The 882-nt window shown below is 37.3% G+C and overlaps 1 non-coding gene across 1 annotated transcript; it reads right to left on the reverse strand.

The window, feature by feature from the left end:
* Positions 1-403: 403 nt before the first annotated feature.
* Positions 404-509, reverse strand: LOC111815862. Its single transcript, XR_002820482.1, has one exon. It is a non-coding gene; the product is annotated as a U6 spliceosomal RNA (small nuclear RNA).
* Positions 510-882: the final 373 nt, after the last annotated feature.

Below are 882 nucleotides of genomic sequence, written 5' to 3' on the forward strand. Positions count from 1 at the left end.
ATTTGTGACCCACTGATTGCTGAGTAGGGTGTTGTTTAATTTCCTTGTATTTAGGTGCTTTTTCTGGTTTCTTTTGTTGTTTATTTCCAGTTTCATTGCATTGTGGTAAGATAATATGCATAGAATAATTTCTGTTTTCTTTCATATACTTAAGCATGACCTATGGATTAGTATGTGGCCTGTTTTAGAAAATGACCCATGTGCAGTTGAAAAAAAAATGTGTATTCAGCTGTTGTTGGGTGGAACACTCTCTCTATGTCCACCTATTCCATTCGTTCCAAGCTCTGGTTCAGTTCTGCTACTTCTTTGCTAATTTTTTGTCTGGTTGACCTATCTTTTTGGGATAAAGGGGTGTTAAGGTCTCTTGTTAATACTGTGGCATTGGATATTAGATTTTTCATGTAGAAATATGGAATGCTTCACAAATTAGCGTGTCATCCTTGCACAGGGGCCATGCTAATCTTCTCTGTATCATTCCAAGTTTGTATATGTGCTGCCAAAGTGAGCATCCAATGTAGTAGTGAGGCCCTGAACACTCTGTAGACTCTTCCCCCCCAAAAAACAAAATAGAAGGTAAAAAAGGAGTAGTGTCTAAAATTTCTCAGTTTTGAAAGATCTAAATTTGTAAACTGAAGAATAGCAATGAATCTGAAGGAAGAAAGTATAACTAGATACACTGCAGTCAACAGGTTGAAAGTCAATACAAAATCTTGGAGCTACTCTTAATTCCTTACCAGACCTCACAGGAAGTAAAGCTAACTTCCCAGTCATGCTCACTGCAGTGTGCTAACCCTGTGTCCCTCAGAATGTAAGAGAGAAAAATGATACAATTCATGTAATGGAATGATTGCTTGCTTTTTCCTACCAGAATGATTATAGACC

Source organism: Octodon degus, unplaced genomic scaffold (assembly GCF_000260255.1).
Source record: "Octodon degus isolate 3935 unplaced genomic scaffold, OctDeg1.0 scaffold00022, whole genome shotgun sequence".
Taxonomy (NCBI): domain Eukaryota; kingdom Metazoa; phylum Chordata; class Mammalia; order Rodentia; family Octodontidae; genus Octodon; species Octodon degus.